Below are 6,884 nucleotides of genomic sequence, written 5' to 3'. Positions count from 1 at the left end.
TTAGCGTGCTTTTGCGGTTGCAATATTAGATGCAAATTAGCATGTGGCTGCAAAATTTCCGTGGAAAACCGCATTAGCGTGCTTTTGCGGTTGGCAGACTCATTTAATATTTGGATTCGTTAACTGTGCTGTTATAATCGTTGTTTTCAAATTATCTTGTCTGTCTAGTCATGTCTAGTTGGACGGTTTAGTGAACTGCCACATGACCAAGCAAATTGCAACTGTAAGTGCATTGAGGAGTCATGCGTTAGAGCAAGCATATGGATCTTGTGTTGCTTAACTGCTTAACTCCAAATATCCTCCTTTGTCAGACAAGATATTTTTTTAGAAAACTGGATGAGCCAGAAGAAAATAGATTGGATTCTTAACAGCATTGTTACTTGTTACACGTGCGTTCCACCCTTGTATACATGAACTTGGCAGCATTGGGTCGAGTAAGTCTGTCGAGTAAAAAATCAGTTGCGGGGTTTATGTATACACAGTCGGTTGGAGGAAAATAGACTGCGGAGCGGGTCGCGATAACTCGCTTACAGGGGGTAGGTTAATTTGCTTGGAACCGCTTATCTAAAGGCATGTAGACGCTGTCCAGTCAGGGAGTCTAGTTGCGGGGAACTCTGGGATATGAAAAAGTCTCTGGAGCGGCGACGAGCGTCACTCAAATTGAATGCTTTTTAGCGCTCATCAACGATAAAAAATAATCGAAGCTCTCGATAGTACGAGTAAGAACTTGCACAATAACTTCGAACCCTGATGCTATGCTCTGCTACGATACTTACTCACTAGAAAGCGAGTTCATATAGACACCAACCGGGCCCAGTAATGATTACCTTTCTTACTCAACGCTGATTCAACCCGGTGCTGTCAAGTCCATGTATACAGGGCTATTGTACTTGTAATTTTAGGTGGACTCTCAGCTCGTGCATTGCATATTAAATTTGAGCGATATTGGTGCTTTTTTGCATATGTGCTGTTTTGTTCTGCAAACAATATTTCTCCAGACACAATTTTATTTTCAGTTTGAGTAGAAAATATTGTCAATTTTTGAAAAAATATAATTTGTGACGCTGTAAAGAAATTTTGATTTTAAAATTAATTCACAAATCAGCAACATTTTATAGATATTTAAATATAAAAATGTGTCCGAAACAACTTTTCATCTTAGGATTAAACTGGTTTTTGAAGGAACTTGTGGTAGGGTGAAACTGAAAAATCGCTGTAAAATCACTGTCATGCTAGATGTATCGTTTTTTTATGATCCCGTAGTCACATCAAGCATTGCATTTTAAGGTGTGCTTAAGCATTGAAAATAATATTTGGCCTCAGATAATCAGACAGATTATTATTCTTTATACCAACAACTACTATGAATTGGTTTGAAGAAATCAGATGCCCGAGCGCCACACCTGGTACCTGGACATAAAATCACCCATGTATGCCTAACTGAAAATAATCTTGCACATGGAAGGTTGCCAATGGTATGGCCATATGATTAGCAGCGATGAGGGGAAATGCATACCTGGTAGGTTGCTAGCTGATAAGGAAGTACGATATCATTGTACTCAGATCTAGCATAACATTTTCCTGCCTATGCAAAGTAAACTTCTAGTACTTGCTCAATTGCTCATTGCAGGCTTACTGTAATAATTTTAGCTGAACAAACATGCACTGTATGATTAGGAGAACTTATTTTTGGGCTTGTTCGTGTTCATTATAAATTGAAAGCGCCAAAACAATGCACGCACACAAGAAAATAACGGGATGGAGTTCCACTGACAACTGATTTACTGTGCAGAACAATGTACATATATATCTCACTAACGGCACAAGTGCAAGGAACACATTCAGCTACATCACATTCAGCATCATGTAGTTTAGGATTTGATTAAGAAACGCCAGAGTATGAAAGCTTCCAATCCAACAGACCAGTTCGAATTGGCCGAGATATCAAAGCTAATCAAGAAGCGCAAGGTGGCCGATTTAAGGAAGTATAACATGGAGAAAATTGAGCATGCTGTAAAGAACGGGGGAAGCCTTAAAGCGGTAAAGAAGAAATTGGGCATAGGCAAAAACCAGAATGTATGCGATAAGGGACAAGGCGGGCAACGGCATCACTAATATGGAAAAGATAGTCAAAGTAGCCGAGGAGTTCTATACAGATCTCTACAGTAGCCAAAGTAGACAGGACCGTAATGAGATTGGCGGTAGGGAAAAACAGTCAGACGTTCCACCAGTGATGAAGGACGAGGTCAAGAAAGCACTAGAAACTATGAAAAGGGGAAATCAGCTGGAGAGGATCAGATAACTACAGATTTCCTGAAGGATGGGGGGGATACCGTGTTAGAAACACTGGCCACCCTGTATACGTGGCCAGTCATTGCGAAATCAGGGGGTAGACGAACCGTACGCGAAAGTGCTGGAAGATATATATAGTGGCTGCACAGCAACCATAGTTCTGCATAAAGAAAGTAACAAAATTCCCATAAAGAAAGGTATTAGGCAAGGAGACAAAATCTCCCCAGTACTAGTCACTGCTTTTTTAGAGGAAGTATTCAGGGATTTGGAATGGAAGCTGTTAGGGATAAGGGTAGATGGAGAATACCTCAGTAATCTGCGGTTTGCTGATGACATTGCTTTGCTAAGCAACTCGGGGGATGAACTGCAAATAATGATTGATGACCTAGACAGAAAAGGTAGAAACGTAGGCTTGAAAATCAATATGCAGAAGACTTAGGTAATGTGCAACAGCCTCGGGAAGGAACAGCAGTTTACATTAGGTAGCGAACTACTGGAAGTAGTAGGCGAATATGTCTACTTAGGACAGGTAGTAACCGCAGATCCGGACCATGAAAGGGAAATAACAAGAAGAATAAGATTGGGATGGAGCGCATTTGGCAAGCACTCGCAGATTATGACTAGCAGCTTACCGGTATCGCTCAAGAAGAAAGTATACAACAGTTGCATCTTGCCTGTACTCACCTATGGGGCTGAAACGTGGAGGCTAACAAAGAGCGTTCTACTTAAGTTGAGGACAACACAGAGGGCTATGGAACGAAAAATAGTAGGGGTAACATTAAGATAGAAAGCGTGCAGAGTGGGTCAGAGAAATAACTCAAGTTACCGACATTCTAGTAGAAATTAAAAAGAAGAAATGGACATGGGCAGGACATGTAGTGCGAAGAGAGGATAACCGATCGTCGTTTAGGATAACAAACTGGATTCCAAGGGAAGGAAAGTGCAGCAGGGGGCGGCAGAAAGTTAGGTGGGCGGATGAGATTAAGCAGTTCGCAGGGGTCAAGTGGATGCAGCTAGCACAGAACCGGCTTAAGGGGAGAAAATGGGAGAGGCCTTCGCCCTGCAGTGGATATAACCAGGCTGATGATGATGATGATTTATTGCATGGTTTTTATGGCTCCTTAGGGAGATGACATGCAAGGTGGTTTTGGGAAATGACTGCATAAGAAAACCACAATTGTCAGAGCGACGGTTAAGCAAATGGCAGCAGTAAGGGCAAGAGTGAAATATCTGCATAAACAAAGGTGGCTTAACAGTGGCGGTGCCAATGCCACGTGTGCTGATGAATACTTGTTACATGCCAATAAATACCAATATGTGATACTAGCGGCCGGCTTATTGCCAATGCCACATGTGCCAATGTATACTAGTGGCATGCCAATACGTGACACTAGGGGCACGGCCAGCTGATAGCCTATGTTGGCAGTGCTAAGACAGGTGCAATGTTGGCATATAAGCGGGACCAATATATAAAAATAGTAATTTCTCAAAAAACCAGTGTGACGCCAATGTTGGTACCAATTTTTGTCAAAATTGGGCAGGGGTTGGTGCGATGTTGGTGTGCTGCCTGCGATAAATGTCGTCTCAACACACAAGGAGGGGAAGCAGTCTTTCCTTCTAAGTAATCGTCTAGCGCTTTCAGATCAGGGTCTGATCGCTGTTGTTATGCGAAGCTTCTGGCGCTTACCGGTCCCAAAAAGGCATCGTCGTCATCATCCTTCGGGGGGCGTCGACGGAAGCGCGTGATAAGCAGTCTGCATCGGAATGCTTCCGGCCCGACTTATAGACTACAGTCAAGTCGAATTCTTGAAGTTGTAGGCTCCATCTCGCAAGGCGGCCGGAGGGATCTTTCAAATTAGTCAGCCAGCAGAGCGCGTGATGGTCGCTTACCACCTTGAATGGTCGGCCGTATAGGTATGGACGAAACTTAGAAGTGGCCTAGATGATCGCGAGGCACTCCTTCTCGGTCGTCGAGTAATTGACTTCGGCTTTTGTGAGGGACCTGCTCGCGTAGGCGATTACTTTCTCCTGTCCGGCACTCTTCTGGGCGAGGACGGCTCCTAGGCCCACACTGCTCGCGTCGGTGTGAATTTCGGTCTCGGCGTTTTCATCAAAGTGGCCAAGTACTGGAGGGCATTGCAGGCGGCGCTTAAGTTCGTCGAAGGCTTCTCCTTGCGGCGCTTCCCATTTAAAAGGTACGTCAGCCTTTGTAAGGTGCGTCAACGGTTCGGCGATGCGCGAAAAGTTTCGACAAATTGTCGATAATAAGCGCACAACCCGACGAATTGGCGCACAGCTTTCTTGTCGACAGGCGGTGAGAATTGTGCGATTGCAGCTGTTTATCCGAGTCTGGGCGAACACCATCCTTCCTAACGATGTGACCCAGGAAACGCAGTTCTTCGTAGGCGAAGTGACACTTCTCTGCTTTTAGCGTTAGTCCCGATGACTTGATGGTTTCCAGCACTGTCTGCAGTCGTTTTAGGTGATCTTCGAAGTTTGACGAGAAGACAACAACGTCGTCCAAATATACCAAACAAATTTGCCACTTCAAGCCTGCCAGGACTGTGTCCATTACTCGTTGAAACGTGGCTGGTGCGGAGCAGTGGCCAAATGACATCACATTGAACTCATAAAGACCGTCCGGTGTGATGAATGCGGTTTTCTCGCGATCTCTTTCGTCGACATCAATTTGCCAATATCCGCTCTTCAGGTCCATCGATGAGAAGTACCTTGCATTGCAGAGCCGGTCGAGAGGGCCGTCGATGCGGGAAGCGGGTAGACATCCTTCTTAGAATGCTATTCAAGCGGCGGTAATCGACGCAGAAGCGAAGTGTGCCGTCTTTCTTCTTCACCAAAACGACTGGTGCCGCCCAGGGGCTCTTCGATGGCTGGATTACGTCATCACGCAGCATTTCCTCAACTTGATCGCGTATGGCCTGGCGTTCTCGCGGCGATACACGATAATGGCTTTGGCTCAGAGGTCGGTCGCGTTCGTCCGTTATAATGCGGTGCTTGGCCAGTGGTATTTGTCGTACCATCGATGATTACGAGAAGCACTCCCCGTAGCTTCGAAGAAGACTGAGAATCTGGTCTTTCCTGCTGTGGGTCAATACTGGATTGATGTCAAATGTGGGCGGCCGGAATTGGCCCGGTGCGTCTTCTAGCCTTTGGTCGTGGAGGGTGAATACAGCTTTGAGGTCCGCTAATTCGTCGAGAAAAGCGATCGTCGTGCCGTTGTTGGGATTCCGGTATTCTTCTGTGAAGTTTGTTACCAGCACCCGAGCTTGACCTCTCCAGAATTTCGCGATGCCTCTTGCGATGCCGACACCTCGTTCTAAGAACAATTGGACATTTCCTTCGAAGATGCCTTCAGCGGTTTCCATATTTGCGCTACCTACGCAGACGGCGACGCTTGATCGGGGCGGCACGGTCAATTCTCCATTCAGGACGTTTAGAGCGATGTGTTGCGTCGAAGTCGTCGTAGCAGGAATGGTTTTGTCTGCAGAGAGCTTGATGAGCTTGGATCGCAGCTTTATGAAAGCCCTATTCTCATTTAGGAAATCCATGCCTAAAATTACGTTGCGGGAGCACTGCTGCAAGACCATAAAGCTGGTGGGGTAAGTACGCCCATTTACGGTTATTCTTGCAGTGCATCGTCCCGATGGAGTAATCAGGTTGCCAACTGCGGTACGAATCAGCGGGCCATGCCAAGCGGTTGTAACTTTCCTGAGCTGAGAGGCTAATGGTCCACTGATGACTGAATAGTCAGCTCCAGTGTCTACTAGGGCAGTGACTCAGCGGCCGTCGACATCAACTTCAAGGTCACTTGTTCTCGTCCTCGCATTGCACGTGGGCCTTAGTGTCCGACTTCGCCTCCGTCGTTTCTTCATAATGGCCGGGGCAAACCGTTGTTACTCCGCTGGGAGACGGTGTCGGCTGGCACTCTGGTCGTGTTGTCGCCGATGTCGTCGTGTGGAGCGGCAATGAAATAGCTGCGCCGTCGTTAGTGGTCGTCGGCGGCGGAGGATACTCTCTTCATGGTTACGGCCTGGCGACACAAAGCGGGCCCTCTACGGCGATGGAGATCTGAACCGACGGTTTGGTGGCGGAATCTCCCCGTTACGCAGATAGTTGTCGATTTCTTGCGGTCGTTCACCTGGGCCTGGTCGTGGAGCGTCGACTGCAAATCCGCGGAGACCGATTCGTCGGTACGGGCAGTGCGGCAGAATGTGACCGGCCTCACCGCAGTGGAACATAATGGCTGGTTGTTCGCTGTCCTCCAGGTGTCGCCTTTCCTGGAGCTTGGGAGTCGTTGGTAGGCTTGGCGGACGGGGCCAAGGTGCGGCTTTCAGGAACAGGCCGGTAGCGGCGAGGGCTTAGAAAGTCATCGCGTTGGGGCGCAGGGCGACGTAATGCAGCAGCGTAGTTCGTCGCTGTTGCCTCTTGTGCTGGAACTGTCGCAGCCATCCCTTTGGGAACGCCCAGCGCCTGCTAACCTTCTTCACGGACGACGTCCGCGAGCGTCGCCACCTGGGGTTGTTGCGATAATGGCATCAATCGACGGAGCTCCTCTCGCACGATCTCCCTTATGA

Source organism: Amblyomma maculatum, chromosome 10, assembly GCF_055883805.1.
Source record: "Amblyomma maculatum isolate TAMU_Amacu chromosome 10, ASM5588380v1, whole genome shotgun sequence".
In the NCBI taxonomy this organism is placed as follows: Eukaryota; Metazoa; Arthropoda; class Arachnida; order Ixodida; family Ixodidae; genus Amblyomma; species Amblyomma maculatum.
The sequence above is the reverse complement of the archived record's forward strand: the minus strand, read 5'-3'. Positions refer to the sequence as shown.